The following is a 15,562-nucleotide window of genomic DNA, read 5'->3' on the forward strand; positions in this document are numbered from 1 at the left end:
CCTGGATTCTTTTAAGAGAGAGTTTGAAGAATCATTACCAAGCTGGTTAGTTAAGACACTTGAGTAAACAGCGAGGGAGGCCTTAGGTTAATTTTAATGCAGCCTGAATGGGTGTGGCCAGCTCTCACAGGTTAGGATCTCTGGGTTTTGGTTTCTCAGTAACATCAGAAACTATTGGGGTCTCCACAGAGTTGGAAGCTTTGGGGAATGTCTCCTGACTGCTACTCTCCCTGAATTTTCTCTTGATGCTGTCACATTGCATCTGGAATAGACACCTTACATTCCCTTTAATAAGAAAACATTAGAGCCTACGCTACTGCCTTCAAATATTCTCGAGGGACTCTGGTCGTCCATCACATTAGACTCCTTCTCTTCCTGAGTAATAAGCCGGAGGTACTGAGTGGGCTGTCCCTGTTCTACTCCAATAATATCAATGTGCTGAATGTCTTCCTCATATTCCTGTGAAACTAGCGTGAGGTGCTGAATGAACTCTTGTTTTACTGTGGCAATGTGCAGTGTCAGGCAGTGCTGTTACATGAATGTTACCGACACTTTAACAGCAAAGCCTGAGTGGTGTCTAGGTCTTGCTGCACATGGACACAGACCAGTTCAGGAGCTGAGGGGGGACAAAATGTTCTGAACATTGTGGAATCTTCTGTGACCATCCCCACTTCTGATCTTATGGTGGGGAGGGTGGGGGTGGGGAGACATTGATGAAGCAGTTGAAGATGTTTGTGGAAACGAAGCTACCCTGAGGATCTCCCACAGAGCTGACCCAGGACTGAGATGATGAACATCTTCCTTTGTGCCATGTTTGACACCAAACACTGGAGAGTTTACTCTGATTCCCATTAAGTCAAGTTTTATTAAGCTCCTTTCCGTCAACAGAAGTTAACCACTGCCTTGATATCAGGGCCAGTCATTTTTACCTGAACCCTTGTCTCAATCTCTTTTGTTCACATCAATAAGCCATGATATAGGATAGGCAAGTGTTTTCTTCAAACAGGTGGTATTGAATGTCAGGATTTCTCTTCTCAAGAATGTTGGGGAGCTAGAAGACTGAAAGTATTTGAAGAGGAGCTAGATGGATATTGACCTGTCAGAGAGTTGAGGGCTATGAAGAATTGGGTATGAAAAAGGATTTGAGACCAAGAGCAGATCAGTCATGATCTTAGTGAAGGGCAAGGCAGGCTTGGTGAGTGAACGACATGCCCCTGTTTCTGATGTTCTCCCATTCTGTTATTGGAAAGTTAGTGGGTGTTATTTTCATGAATGCTCTGTTGTTGCATGTTGCAGTCAGGGAGACCAGAGGATTCTGTGAGCCATCTCTGGGTGAGGTACGAGGGCTGTATTCACAGTGAACTTGGGTCGAAACATGACCAACAAATAAAGCACAAGTTGCAGAGAGGGGAAGCTCAGTAAAGAGAGGTGAGGGGACTCTTTCATACCCGTGCCTGGGTTTTCCAATTACACTTCCCAAATCACCTCAAAACGTGCGGGACAGTTTTGAAGGGCTGAATTGTCTGTGTTTCTGTGCACCAGTTTATAGCAGTAAGTAGCATCTAAGTGCTCCTGTCTAGCAGGTTTGATGGGCTGAATGGAACACAGAAACATGAAACTGCGGAGCAGGAGTGGGTCATTAGATACTTTGAGCCTTCTCCACCAGGCACTAAGATTTGGCTGATCAGGTTGTGGTCTTAGCCCCACTTCCCTCTCTATATCCCATTATGCATGACTCACACTTCTGTCAAATATTTAACTAATGCAGCTTTCAATCAATGTGAGCATGGAGGCACAATAAACTTCCAGTGAAGAGGATTCCGACTTGAAAGGGCCTTTCAGAATTACTCGTCATTCTTCTTATCGAATCAGTGAGTCATGCAGAACGGAAACAGACCAGTTAGTCCAACCTGTTCACTCTGATCAGATATCAAATCTGATCCAGTCCTATTTGTCAGCATTTGACCAATATCCCACTTCTTTCAGATACTTTTCAAATGTGCGATTGTAACCGCCTTCACCACTTCCTCTGACAGCACTTTCTGTACACACCACTCTCTGTGTGAAACATTCATCTTCAGGTCCCTTCGAAATCATTCGCCCTTTCTCCTCCAACCTATGTCCTCTTGTTCTGGATTCCCCGACACTGGGGAGTAGAACGTGGCTGTTTAGAATTTCCATGCCACAGCTGGTTTTGTGAACCTCTAAAATGTCACCCCTCAGCCTCTGACACTCCAGGAGAAAGCACCTCAACCTAATCAACCTCTCCACGAAGCTCAAACTTCCAGTCCTGGAACATCTAACTAATTTCTGCAGACAATGAGTTGTACGTAGTATTCTTAAAGTGGCCTCACCAACATCCTGTACAGATACAACATGCAACCACAACTCCTATACTCAATGCTCCGACTCATTAAGGCAAATGTGCCAAATGTGTTCTGTCCCACATTGTCCAGCTGCGACTCCACTTTCAAGAAAAATGTACCTGCAGTCCTATGTCCCTTTGTTCCACAACACTCTCCAGGACCTTAACATTAGTGTATAATTTCTTCCATGATTTGCCTTCCCAAACTGCAAAACCTCGTATTTATCTAAATTAAACTTCATCGGTCACTCCTTGCCCCTATGTTCCATCTAATTGTGGTCTCGTTATACTCTGAGATAATCTATTACACCATCTTTCCGATGTAATCTGTAAACTTACTAACTATGGCCCCAATATTCACATCTAAAACTCAGTACTGATTCTTACAGCACACTGCTGCTCACAAGCCTCTAGTCTGAAAAATACCCCCCTTCCTTCAAGACAATTGTGACTAGCTTCCTCTGTATCCCATGTGACCGAACCATACTAATCTGTCTACCAATCAGAATGAAATACTCGCTATGAAGAGAGGCTGAGTAGGTTAGGTTTACTTTCACTAGAAAAAAGAACATTTAGGGGGGACCTGATTGAGGTTTGCAAAATCATGAAGGGTATAGACAGGGTGGACAGAATTGAAACATTTTGCGCTGGAAAAACAAAGCAGGCCAGGCAGCATCCGAGGAGCAAGAGAATCAACGTTTCGGGCATAAGACCTTCTTCAGGAATCAGTGTGGATCGAGACAAGCTTTTTCCCAGGTTGAAGGATTCAATAACGAGAGGTCGTGCTTTCAATGTGAGAAGTAGAATGTTTAAGGAGGATACACGCGGTAAGTACTTCACACAGAGGGTGGTGGGCGTTTGGAAGACGTTGCTAGCAGAGGCGGTAGAGGCAGGCACGGTAGATTCACTTAAGATGCGTCTGGACAGATGCATGAGTAGCTGGGGAGCAGAGGGATACAGATACATAGGAATTGGGCGACAGGTTTAGACAGTACATTTGGATCGGCTCAGGCTTGGAGGGCTGAAGGGCCTGTTTCTGGGCTGTAGATTTTCTTTGCTCTTTGTTCTTTAAATTAACACCTTGCTGAAGTCTATATAGACAATGTCTACCAAACTGTCTTCATCAATCTTCTTTGTTATCTCTTCAAAAAACTCAACCAAATTAATGAGACATGAACACCCATGCAGAAAGCCACGTTGTCTACCCCGATCAGCCCTTGGCTTCCCAAATGTATGTAAATGCTATCCCTCAGAATCCCCTCCAACAAAATTCCCACCGCTGACTTCAGGCTCAGCGGTCTTTTGTTCACAGGTTTTGGGGTCACTGTTTCCTTTTCTAGTCCCACTCCTCCACTGCTCCCAACAAATGTTAAATGTCACCAAGTTTGTGATGTGGCCGATCATGTCGGTCTCAGACCGGGTCAGGGTCAGTTTTCGGAATAAGTCAGGCTAGTTTCTTTAATCTGCTCAAATAGCAAATTTATGATCCAGAGCAATGTTACTCAAACTATGATGGAACGATGAATGATAAACGTTTGGGTATTGCAAGTATATAATCAATATTTCCCTTTCTAAACACACACACACACAACACACACACACACACACACACACTTTTAACTTGAAAGAACTCTGTTCAGATATTATTGGAACTCATGACTAAAGGGAAAATTGTGAGATTGTCCAAAACGCTATTCTGTTTCTGAAGATATTGTACTCACACAGCTGCTAGCAATGGGATTCCATCCTGGGACAGTTGGCTTAATTCCCTTTGCTTCAGGCAGAGAGGAGATTCCAGTGAATTCTGGTCAGTGATCACCCAAATGGCAGTACGGTGGTTAGCACTGCTGCCTCACAGCACCAGGGACTTGGGGTCGATTCCAACCTTGGGTGACTGTATGTGTGGAGTTTGCACATTCTCCACTTTTCTGTGTGAGCTTCTAATGGTTGGTCCAGTTTCCTACCACAAACTGTGTAGGGTCGGTGCATTGGTCATGCTAAATTGTCTTTAGTGTTCAGGGATTTCTAGGTTAGGTGAATTAGTCCGGGGTAAATACAAGGAAATGGGTTGGGAAGGTTGGTATGGACTTGTTGGGTCGAAGGGCCTGTTTCCACACTGCAGGGATTCCATAAAAATAAGAATGGTAACGATGACAGTAGAGGTTTTTTTTTTAGCTCGCACACATTGCTGTGATGAGGAACACTGAAGGAGAGAGAGTGTGATAGGCCGCACCTTCTCAGGCAGATTGCATTTTCCACCTCTCTGAGTTGAATCACACAGTAATGTCATCCTCTCCCAAACTGGATCATGTGAGGTCTCCTTGTATATTGTCAAAACTATGTCTCCATCACATTCCCTGTTCCATGTAGGTGCATCATTGCTGCTGTCATACACAGAGCCATACTCTTAGCAGAAAATGGTCTCGTTTGATTTGAAATATGTTAACATGGCCCTGCGTCATTAAAAAATAAAATGTTTAATTTATTCAGAATACCTGTGTTAAAATGAATGCAATTTTAAAAGAAATACAGAAATTGCTGGAAAAGCTCGCCAGGTCTGTCAGCATCCAGATGCCTTTTACATGCTGCAGTTGTACCAGCCTCCACCACTTCCTCTGGCAGCTCATTCCATACACACACCACCCGCTGTGTGAAATGATGCCCTTTAGGCCTCATCAAAACTTTTCCCCTCTCACTTTCAACCAATCCTCTGTCGTTCTTGACACCCCTAACCTGGGGAATAAAACCCTGACTACTCACCCTATCCATGACCATTCTGATTTTATAAACCTTTACTGCTGCGAAATGTAACTCCAATCAACACGAATAGCTGTACTTTCAGTCATCCTGGGCCTAAATTCTGAAGTGCCAGACTGACACCTCTTCCTTCTTCATCAAGTCACAATTCTAAATCCATTTTAATCAGTTTGTTCAGATGTATCCTGAGACACTTCTGTGGGCTTTACACCTAGACCTTTGTGCCCGGAGGTAGGGACGCTAGCATCACTCAGCAATACATAAAGCTGGAACATTATTCTCCTGTGTGTTTGCTCATCAGCCTGTTCTGACATGATGTGACATACCTCTGCAATAGGCAGGACTTGAATCCAGGCCTTCTAGTCCAGAGCTAGGAACACTACCACACAAGTTCAGTAATTGGATTAAATTCAGAGCATTGACTGAGAGGCAGGGACACTACCCACTAAACTACCATACCCAGATTTTGGGACATATTTTAGTGCCCGCTTTCAGCTCGGTGTGGATTTATTTTCATCAGAACTGAAAAATATGTTGCTGGTAAAGCACAGCAGGTCAGGCAGCATCCAAGGAGCAGGAGAATCGACGTTTCGGGCATAAGCCTTTCTTCAGGAATGAGGCTGGTGTGCCAAGCAGGCTAAGATAAAAGGTAGGGAGGGGCGTTGGGAATGTGATTGGTGGAAGGAGGTTAAGGTAAGGGTGATAGGGCGGAGAGGGGTTGGGGGTGGAGAGGTCGGGAAGAAGATTGCAGGTCAGGAATGTGGTGCTGAATCTGAGGGGTGGGATTGAGATAAGGTGGGTGGAGGGGAAATGAGGAAACTGGAGAAATCCGCATTCATCCCTTGTGGTTGGAGGTTTCCTAGGCGGAAGATGAGGTGCTCTTCCTACAGGCGTCTTGTTGCCATGGTCTGGCGATGGAGGAGTCCAAGGCCCTGCATGTCCTTGGTGGAGTGGGAGGGGGAGTTGAAGTGTTCAGCCGCGGGGCGGTTGGTTTGGTTAGTCCGGGTGTCCCAGAGGTGTTCTCTGAAACGTTCCGCAAGTAGGCGGCCTGTCTCCCCAATGTCGAGAAGGCCACATCGGGTGCAGCGGATGCAGTAAATGATGTGTGTGGTGGTGCAGGTGAATTTGTGACGGATATGGAAGGATCCCTTGGGGCCTTGGAGGGAAGTGAGGGGGGAGGTGTGGGAGCAAATTTTGCATTTCTTGTGGTTGCAGGGGAAGGTGCCGGAAGTGGAGGTTGGGTTGGTGGGGGGTGTGGACCTGACGAGTGAGTGGCGGAGGGAGTGGTCTTTCCGGAACGCTGATAGTGGTGGGGAAGGAAATATATCCTTGCTGGTGGGGTCTGTTTGGAGGTGGCGGAAATGACGAAGGATGATCCGATGTATCCGGTGGTTGGTGGGGTAGTGAGGACCAATGGGGTTCTGTTCTGGTGGTGATTGGAGGGGCAGGGTTCAAGGGCGGTGGCGCGGGAAGTGGAGGAGATGTGGTGGAGAGCATCGTCAACCACGGCTGAGGGGAAGTTGCGGTCTTTGAAGAAGGAGGCCATCTGGGTTGTTCGGTATTGGAATTGGTCCTCCTAGGAGCGGTTGCAGCCCTGGCGAAGGAAATGGGAATAAGGGATGGCGTATTTACAGGGGGCAGGGTGGGAGGAGGTGTAATCTAGGTAGCTGTGAGAGTCAGTCGGTTTATAGAAAATGTCCGTGTTGAGTCCGTCGTCCGAGATAGAAATGGAGGGGTCTAGGAATGGGAGGGAGGATTCTGAGACGGTCCAGGTGAATTTGAGGGGGAAAGTGTGAGCAAAGTGGATGAACTGTTCAACCGCCTCCTGGGAGCACGAGGTAGCGCCGATACAGTCATCGATGTAGCGGAGGAAAAGGTGGGGGGTGGTGCCAGTGTAGCTGCAATAGGCCAATGTCCGCCTAATACCCTCACCTTGACCTCCTTCCAGCTATCACATTCCCAATGCCCCTCCCCCAAGTCCCTCCACCCTACCTTTTATCTTAGCCTGCTTGGCACAACAGCCTCATTCCTGAAGACGGGCTTATGCTCGAAATGTCGATTCTCCTGCTCCTTGGATGCTGCCTGACCTGCTGCGCTTTTCCAGCATCACATTTTTCAGCTCTGATCTCCAGCATCTGCCATCGTCACTTTCTCCTATTTTTTATAATCAGGTTGCCTTTACTGAGTTACAAGAAAACACCTTGTATTGTTAAACAAATGCAAAATATTTGTCTTAACTAGTATATTCAGTGCACGTGCTGTGCCATCGAAATTAACTATGAACAGCTTTAATTGCTATGATCTGTATTCTGCAATATTAGGGAAAGAAATCCTACAGACACACTCTGCCCAATGAAGGGTCTCAAATGGATATTTATTACTGAACACCAGAGACGAAGGAAGAGCTTAATTTCTGGCCCCAAGGCACTGAGCGGTATTACTCACCTCTAACATGCGACTGCCCACTTCCTGAAGCCATGAAATGATACCAGGCCAATGATAACTGTCCAGCCTCTCCTCCCCACTGACTGTGTCTGCAATCCGTCCCTCCTCCCCCAAACCACACAAGGCTACCCAAGCTCAGGGTCTTTTTGAAACTCAAGGCCGGAGTGTGCAGGCCTCCTGGAGAGGGTTGGGCACATTAAAATTGAAGGGGGACGGTGAGGTGGCATTAATATCACACACTGGGCTGAGGGGTGGCAGGTGGAGTTTAATTTGGATTAATGCGAGCAATTGGATTTGGTAAATAAAACAACAGCAAGACCTATACAATTACAAGTAGAGCCTTTGGCAGTGCTGTAGTACAGAAACCTAGGCCGTCAGGTATAATCATTTAAAATTTGCACCTCATTACGATCTTGTGGTTAAGAAAGTGTGTTACAAACTTGTCTTCATTGGTCAGACCCTAGAGTATCGGAATTGGGATGTCATGTTGTGGTTGTACAGGACATTGGTGAGACCCCTTCTGTAATACTGTGTCCAGTCTGGTCACCCTGCCCGCTCATTCCATAGGCACACCACCCTCTGGGTGAAAAAGCTGCCCCTTAGGTCACTTTTAAATGTTTCCCCTCCTACCTTAAACCTATGCCCTCTAGTTTTGGTCTCCCCTACCCTTAGAAAATACCTTGACTAGTCACTTTGATATTACTGACGTTGATATTATTAAGCTGGAGAGGATTGAGAAGAGATTTACCTGGATGTTGCTGGGAAAGGAGGGTGTGAGCTATGAGGAGAGGTTGGATAGGCTGGGACTTTTTTCACTGAAGAATATGAGATTAAGCAGTAACTTTACAGAGTTTTATAAAATAATGATGGTTACAGAGAAGCTGAAGGGCTGATGTCTTTTCTCTAGAGTTGAGCATTCAAAACTGAGGGATTTTTAAGGTGCGAGGTCAAAAGATTTACGAAAGTCATGAGAGGTAATTATGTTAGACAGAAGCTGGCTTGTGTGTGGAATGAACTTCCAGAGGAATTGGAGATAGCAGGGACAGTTACAATGTTTAATGGACATTTAGATCAGTACATGTATAAGACATTAGTTTGGATGGTGCTGTGAGCAGCTGCCCTCTCCTTCCCCTTCTCTGAATAAATCCCTGTTGGTTTTCACCCTCTGCCAATGCCTGTACAGTGGCATGTGGAGGCCAGCAGAGGGTAGCATTGCATCACTTTAAGCACCACAGAGACTGCCAGACCTGCCCCACACAGAGACACACAGATGCACACACGGGGATGGTTAGGACACGGCGGGAAGCTTATCTGGTAACTTAAATGAAACATTAAAAAAATGCTCAATTCGCCTCGTAGACAGTTAAAATATGAATGACAGAGAACTCCCAAATTCCACTGTATAAATAAAAGCATCAATTTAATTTTTCACTCTGAAAGTGAACATTTGACATGAACTATTCACAACTCTGGGACCCTCTTTCTCTTAATTGCTTATTACCCGACTCCAGCTCTATGGCAATATACTGTTTCTGGGTCTGCCATCCTCTCATATCACAGGTGCTTGTATGCTCTCAGTTCAGAACAGCATTCCCTCTCTCTTGAAGGTGCAATACACACTTTCAACTTCATCACATTATACCCTGATGAATATCGATAAGTGGGACCTATCCGGATTTCTCTTGCTCTGTGGTTTGTCAATATTTCATTCGCTCCGTCTGGTGTGTATCAGGACTTTTGTTGCTCCATTGACAGCATGTCATTATTCGATTCTGTCCATAGGAATATATCAGTATTTCACTTGCACACACTCGTGTATGTGGGGCAAGATTTCAGTTGTTTCATGGGGACTGTCATGCTATGACGATCTCAATGTTTGTAGGTAACACCAAACTGGAAGAATTGTAATGTCTATGGAGGAGAGTTTGGAACTCCAACAGGACAATCACACGTTGATGCAGTGTTCAGGTGTAAGGCAGATGGGGATTAGTGCAGAGCAGTTTGAGGTGATACATTTTGGTAGGAAAGACAATGAAAGACAGTTTAAAACAGACTGTACCATTATAAAGGGGCTGCAGGAGCAGAGGGCGCTGGGTGTATATGAGCACAGATTGTTGAAGATGTCAGGACAAGTGAGGAGAGCAGTAACTATTACAGATTAGTTTCAGTATCTGAGCTGTTTACAGGGGGAGGTGTAGGAGGGAGTCTCCATGCTCCCTTCCTGGGAGGTGGTGGTGACGATGTGTTGTGAGCCCACCCTCCTGCCCACCGAGACTGTGGGGATTCCATTTGTACCAGCTCGACACAGAAAGGGAGATGACATCAGGGCCATGGCTTCTAAGTTGTGCCGGGGGGAAACAGAGCTGCCATTGGGTTTAAAGTGAGAATTGTCCTTCACTGAACATTGCTCCTTACTCGGTCGGTGGGACTGGATGTTTCAGAATCACCACACAAGGCATCCCGGTCCTCTCTGGCTCCTACCAGGGTCCTCCCCACATAGCGGGGGGAGGGGGTGAGGGAACAGATATCGGCCACTCCACCATCCGGCTTGGCCATTTCTGTCCTATTCCAGGCTGGTGGTGGTGACGAAGTGTTGTGAGCCCACCATCCTGGAATGGGAGGGAGGGAGGGAGGGTGGGAGTGGGTGGCACTGCTGTTAGTGTTAGTGTAGGTGGCGAGGGGGTCATGGTGAGGTGTCCGGAGGGAGTCAGTACACAGTGTTGTATCCATACAGTGTTATTAGTGTGGCGGTGAAGTGGGGGGGGGGGGGGAGAAAGAGGGAGAGAGAGAGAGAGAGAGACAGAGAGACAGAGACAGAGAGAGAAGATGCTTCATGCGGCAGTGAGAGTGGTGGACCATGAGCCTTGTTCGGGGTCGGTGCTGTAACAGATATACAGTGAGTGTGAGGGAGCAGAGAGAGTACGGTGACGCTTATCCTGACAGAGCGGGGAAGGTTATTGATGCTTGTCCTGTATTGCTGGACATTTCTTCAGACCGCAGATACTGCACTGAGCTGGGTGGTGAGTTCAGACCATGCTCGGTGGGTCTGGTGGTGTCGCCCCCTTTGGGAAGGGAATGGTCCCCCTCTGTTCTAGACCATTCACCAGGGCCTCCGTGCCCCTGTTGACAAACCGTGGTGTAATTGTCCCTTATCTGCCAGGCTCGGGGTAAACTGTGCAGGGCAGCTCCAAACTGAGAAAGCTCAATCGTGTGCCCATTGGACTTTTAAAGACATCAATGTCAGCGATCACAGAATATCCAGGGGCATCTGGGTGAAGGTGTGTACCTCCAGCCGTGAAGGACTCCATTTACAAAGCTGTAGAACAAATGCTCATCCAAAACTCTCCATCATCTGACCTCACACCAATATCTCTTTTTCACATCTTTCCTGGGAAGACAGGCTCTTGTTACAGGATGTTATCGAAGTGTCTACATCTCAGTATTCTGAAACCTGGGAACACATCCTTCCATGACACTGTCTCTTAGTCTCCCCATCTCTGTCTATACACCAAGCCCCTCCCATGTGGTGATATTTAAATTGATTCCCTCGCCATCTCTCTCTGGCGGTGATGTTCACACCCATAGCACACCCTTGTCAGGGCAACAATGGAGACATGGAGCTGTAAATGGGTGGGAGCTGTACATCCCGTCATTTCCAGCCCGGGCTGCAAGTTTCCCCACACTGGGCAGTGATCTAACACAGTGTTACTGAGCAACGCACTGGGGTGGTGTACACAGCCCGAACTGCTGGGAGGGTAACTGCTCCTGGGTTACAGATCAATGTATTGGGGTGGGGTACACAGCTCTACATTCTGGGAGGTTAACTGCTCCTGGGTTACAGATCAATGTACTGGGGAGGTGTAAACGGCCCTACCTTCTGGGAGGGTAACTGCTGGTTTGCAAATCAATTCACGGGTGAAGACTGCACAGTTCCCTGTGCTGGTCAGACTATCTGGTTGAGGTTTATAGATACTGAAATGATGTGGTTTGTGTAGCTCCCCATGCTGGATGGATATTTGTTTCAGGTTCACACATTAGTGCCCTGCTGTGGTCTGCACAGCTCCCGTTGTGGGACAGAAATCTAGTCCGGGGTTATAGATCAATGCACTGCTGTGGTCTGCGCAGTGTTCCACTCTGGACAGATTGCTGGATTGTATTGACCAGTGTAATGGATGAATCTGGACAGATTGCTGGGTTGTACTGAGCAGTACACTGGCCTGGTCTACACAGTGTTCCACGGTGAACAGATATCTCCTCTGGGTGTATGGTGTCTGGGCTGATTCTTTGAGGTGGATTGAGAATGTGGTATATCGAACCATTTCAGCTGATCTGGCAATGCCTTTAGTTCCCAGTCCTGTGATTGGACGCTCCATCTCTCACCCCATTAATGTTACAGTGTGTCCAGGCACTTTACATGATGTTGGTGGGGTGGGGAGGGGGGAAAGGTGAGGGACAGGTCAAGAGGATACCCGGAACGTTCTGTCCCCGACATTCTATAACTGACATTCCCCGGAACGTTCTGTCCCTGACATTGTTTGTGAACGGCCGGAAGTCAGTGAATTGAGCAAACGATAAGATCCCGAGGGAAGAGATCGCGTTCCAGGGAGAAGGAGACACTGTTCCGAAGGCCCCTTGGACAGTTAAAGGGGTGAATACGTTTCCCCTGCGTTGACATTTCTCCATGACACAGGATCGACCACAATTTAGACCAAAATGCAGAAATTCCCAAACTCCGTTTGTCTTCAGGAAACTGGGAGAGAATCCTTCAGGACAGCAACGTTTACAACCTCCGTATTAGAAACTGGGAAGGAGTGACCTGTGTCTGCTCCCGAGTGATCGAGTGTGTGGGAATGTTCTAGAAACCATCTGTCCTTATGGATGTGTCTCTGTGTGTTTGGGGAGGGAGGGTTTCTTGTGGTTTATGTCACATTTTTGTCAGTAATTCCGACCTTCCCATTTGTTATTCCAGTTCCAATTATTTTAATAAAACCCTGAATACAGGGACACATTTGAAAATCTCACTGGGTCCCCGATCAAACGGGTCCCTTTGCCTCCAGGCTGATGGATAATGGGTTTGTTTTCCTTCCTCACAGTTAACGTAGTGACCATCTACGTCCTGCTTTATAAAGATTGTGGATTGTCTCCATGTGTCAGACGTTACCTGGGGGCCATGGCAGCGGCGGATCTCCTGGTCATTATCTTAGACCTGATATTGAGACACATTCCCATTGTTTATCGGGAACAGTTTTATTTCCTGAAGGACTCCGTCCCCGTGTGTAATATCCACGCTGTCCTGCTTTATGCAGCCACTGACTGCTCTGTCTGGTTCACCGTCACTTTCACCTTTGATCGGTTTGTGGCCATTTGTTGCCAGAAGCTGAAAAGTAAATATTGCAGTGAGAAAACGGTGACTGTGGTTCTGGAAACAGTGACTGTGCTGAGCTGTTTAAAGAACATTTCCTGGTATTTTATGCTCTCAGCTCGGTATCGGCTGGTGAACGTCCCCTGGTTTTGTGATGTAAAACTCGCTGTTCGATTATCCAGTGTCTGGGTAACAATCGAGTTCCTCCACCACATTCTAAACCCATGTGTCCCATTTCTCCTGATTCTGCTGCTCAATGTTCTCACCGTCAGACACATTTTAGTGACCAGCAGAGCCCGCAGGAGACTCCGCGCTCACACCAATGGGGACGCTCAGTCTGACACAGAAATGAGAAACCGAAAGAAATCCATCATTTTACTGTTTGTGATCTCGGCCAATTTCATCCTGTTATGGTCAACGTTTTTGCTGTATTATATATGGATCCGGATGTGGTATTTTGGGTATCATTCTGTGTTTCTTAATGGCTTTGTGCAGGAATTGGGCTTCATGCTGCAGCTCCTCAGTTGCTGCACAAACACCGCGATTTATGCCGTGACCCAGACTAACTTCAGGCAGCAGCTGAAGAATGTGCTGAAATATCCCTTCACCCAAATCCATCCATCCATCAAATTCCCTAATTAATCAATCCATCCGGGATTTTCTCATTTCAGTTCAGTGTTTCAGCGATGGAGCAGCCTGTCGCTATGGTAACAGACTGAGGGTAGGGCTGTTTTGTCCATCCTTATCCCACAGAGGGGTTACAGGGAAACATTGCAATGTTTCTCACAACTCAGGGGCCAGTGAGAAAAGGCACCATCCCACTGACTGTAACCGTCACTTCCATTTGTAACCAATAAAAATGTTGATTAAAGCGTGCCGAGCAGCAGAGTGACCGATGTTGTTATGTGTCTTTGTATTGGAGAAGCTGAGCTGGAGAGAGACAGACTCAGACCCAAGTCCTGGTCCTCAGGGAAGGGGAGGGCACCGCACCCTGAGCTCAGGAGCTGGGTTTAACTCACTCTTCCCCCACCCCGCCACTCCAACCTGGCCTCTCGATTTCCTCTCCCCTACTCTTTCTCTTCAATTCTCTTCCTCTCACTCACCACCTCTCCCTTTCACTCTCCCTCGGTCGTCCTCTCTCTCACACACACACACACACACACCCCAACTCCGTTTTCTCCAGCTGCCTCCACTCTTCCCTTCCCCTCACCATCACTCTCACTCTCCTGCCGTCTCTGCCTCCCTCTAGCAAATCCATCTCTAGTCCATTTTCCCCTCCTCCCACATCTCAGCCTCCCCCAAACTCAGCCTCATCCCCATCCCTCCCGACCCCATCCCCCTGTCTCTGGGTTAGAGGGAAATGGAAGGACCAGGGAGACAGAGTGTGTCAGAGAGAGAGGGGGGGGATGGACAGGAAGGAGAGAGATTCAGTCAGATAGAAACGGAGGGAGCTGGGGAGAGAGAGACACCAAGAGAGGGTAATCGAGTGGGAGAGAAGGTGGAGAGAGAGAGAGAAGGAGCATAAAGAGAGAGAGGAACAAGGGAGAGATAGGGTGAGGGAGGGAGAGAGAGACACAGGGGAGGAGATAATGAGAAACAGAGACGAGAGAGACACTGAGTGAAGTGCGAGGGAGGGGGCGAGAGAGAAAGGGGACAAGTCTTAGAGAGAGAGGGAAAAGGAGAGAGAAAGGGGACGAGGGAGACTGGGGGCCTGAGAGAGAGCGAAGAGGAGAGAGGGAAGAGAGACAGAGAGAAAGAGGGGTGAGAGAGTGAGGGGACGAGAGAGAGAGACAGAGGTGAGAGATAGAGTGAGGGGCAAAAAAAAGTGGGGGGCAAGAGAGACAGAGGAGGCAAGAGAGACAGGGTCGAGAGAGAGAGGGCTGCGAGAGAAAGAGGCAAGGGACAAGGTGAGCGAGAGAGAGTATGAGGGTGAGAGAGTGTGAGGGAGAGAGAGAGTGTGTGAGGGCAACAGAGAGTGGGCAAGACAGAGTTAGAGTATGTGAGAGAGTGATGAGGTGAGAGAGAGAGAGAAAGACCGGACAAGAGAGACAGAGGTGAGAGAGGGCGAGAGAGAGGAGGGCAAAAGAGAGAGAAAGAGGGGCAAGGAGGGGGTTTGAGAAAGAAGGAGCAAGAGACGGAGGCGGTAAGGGAGGGAGAAAGAGAAATGGGCAAGAGAGATTGAGGGGTGACGAGGGGGAGGGGGAGCAAAAGAGAAAGAAGAAGCAAGAGAGAGAGAAACAGGGTTAAAAAGAGAGAGGGAGGCAAAAGAGAGATAGAGAGGGTGAGAGACGCGGATCGAAAGGGCGGGGGCGAGGGAGAAAGAAAGGGGACGAGCGAGAGGTGGGAAGGGAGAAGAGGGAGAGAGGGACGGAGGTAGAGAGCGAAGGCAAGAAAGAGTGTGAGGGCAAAAAAGAGAGTGAAGGCAAGAGAGAGAGTCAGGTCAAGAAAGAGAACGAGGGCAAGAGAGAGAGTGTGATGGGCGGAGAGAGAGCACGAGAGAGAGAGAGAGAGAGAGATGGTGAGAGAGACGAGAGAGCGAGGAAGGGATTGACAGAGAGGGGGCAGGAGAGAGAGAGGGTGACAGCGAGAGCGCAAGGGCAAGAGAGGGCGAGACAGAAAGAGGGAGATAGGCA

This window comes from Chiloscyllium punctatum, chromosome 17, assembly GCF_047496795.1.
Source record: "Chiloscyllium punctatum isolate Juve2018m chromosome 17, sChiPun1.3, whole genome shotgun sequence".
Lineage (NCBI taxonomy): Eukaryota > Metazoa > Chordata > Chondrichthyes > Orectolobiformes > Hemiscylliidae > Chiloscyllium > Chiloscyllium punctatum.